Source organism: Akebia trifoliata, chromosome 11 (genome assembly GCF_017979445.1).
Source record: "Akebia trifoliata isolate Shusen 1 chromosome 11, ASM1797944v1, whole genome shotgun sequence".
Classification (NCBI taxonomy): domain Eukaryota; kingdom Viridiplantae; phylum Streptophyta; class Magnoliopsida; order Ranunculales; family Lardizabalaceae; genus Akebia; species Akebia trifoliata.
The window spans coordinates 13,213,212-13,215,136 of NC_141385.1; positions in this window are offsets into that span (position 1 = coordinate 13,213,212).

Below are 1,925 nucleotides of genomic sequence, written 5' to 3' on the forward strand. Positions count from 1 at the left end.
GAACCACACAATAGCTCATTTTTTTCTCGACAAATCGCACGTCTGTTCTTATCTTCTTCATCTCTTCTTCTCGAAAAAGAGACGCATATTTATTCTTCTTCTTCTCGACAACACGCAGCTGTTCTTGTCAATATATCCTCAGCAGCGCTCTAAATCCTCACATCGACCTCCGAAACTTCTCCTAACAATCTATCTTCTTCATCATCGCCATGGCTAATCGTCCGTACAACTTCTTCTTCTTCTTCTTCTCTCCCACTCTCTGGTAATGAATGTGTAGCAACTATGGCTCAGTCTTTCCTTCAAGTCGCCGCATCCGAGGAGGTTGTTTTGCCTCTTAGGGTTGTTCAGATCGAGGGATTGGTAATATCTGAGACTTCTTTGCTTTCTTTTTCAATCAATTTTTCTTTTGTGTGTGTGTGTGTGTGTGTGTTTTTTTTTTAAAGAGTTGTTGGATTGAAAGAAATTGGGAAAGACAAGAGTTGGGAGAAAGTGGACTCTCATTCTTTCTGATGTTGGGTTTTTTTTTTAATTTTTTTTTTAATTTTTTTAAATTTGAGTTAGAATTAATGATGTGGGATTGTTAAAATTGAGTGGACTCACTTCTAAGATGTTATTAATTTGGGATAGTTTCATATTTAACTTGGTCCAGTGGCTTAGAATTGACTTTTCTGTAAGGTTTCCATTTTCTTTTGGTTTCATAATATTGCAATTACATAGCATAATTTGTGAAAAATGGAAGATTTTGGTTGATTTGGTGGAAGGAATGGTTTGGTGACTTTTTTATGATTCTATTAAATATTGAAACTTTTATTACTCTTTTTTAATTTTAATTTTTTTTTTTTTTGGTGGGAGTACTATGTTTTCTTCAAGACAGGGTTTTGACTAGTTGAACAAGACAGTTGTGATGAAAATTTTGGATTAGACGAGTTGAATTATCTGGTTTAGTAGTCAAATGAATTAAAATTTAGTAATTGACAACTCAATTTTTCCATTTTGTTTTGAAATTGTGTTTGAATTTTAGGTTTTTTTATTATTATTATTATAGTTTCTTAGACTAATTTGTTCCCTAATTATCTTATGACTCTTAAAATGGTGGTTCAATTCGAATGTAATGCCTCCTTGGCCCTCTTCCTTTCAAACCATTGAAAGAAATCAAAGTTCATTACCTAGTTTTGACAATCACTTTTTTTTTTTATGGGTAGTTTTGACAATCTTGGGAAGTTAAAATTTAGAACCACATGTATGTTCTCATTCTGTTTTGGCTTCTTACTCAATTTATATTTTTTATGTTTAATGTTTTTTTTTTTGAAACTGTATATATGATGTAATGTGAATAGTGAATTGCGTATTATGCAGGTATTTTGTTTATCAGGAAAATTTCATATATCCATTTTTAAGAGGAGATGCTGTCGAAATTTCTGTAGAATTATAAATTTTTCTATAAATTTTTTTTTGAATTATAAATATTTTAAAATTAATACAATTATTTTAAAAAAATTTATATAATTTTATTATATTTATATATATTTAGTGTAATTATATATTTATAAGAGTATTCTAGTAATTTTTTATGCATTTTGAGTGTTCTATCAACCTTAAGGATATTCTGGTCATTTTACCCTAAACAACAGATTCTAGAAGCTATATCAAACAATAATTACTAGATTCTAGTCAACAGCACAACACTTTTACAAAGCTCTATCAAACAAACTTTTCAGTGTTTCAGCTTCTGAAAGTAGATTCTGATAGCAGATTTTGACAGCAGAAGCTGACAGCAGATTCAGGCAGCTGAATCAAACGGGGCCTAAGGTTTTTGACCGGTTGGGCCCAAACACAATGGACAGCAATCTCATGGTACCCTAAGCTCTTATGTGTGCACGAGGCTCGATTTTTTTTTTCTCTCACACTCAAGCAAGTAGGAAAGT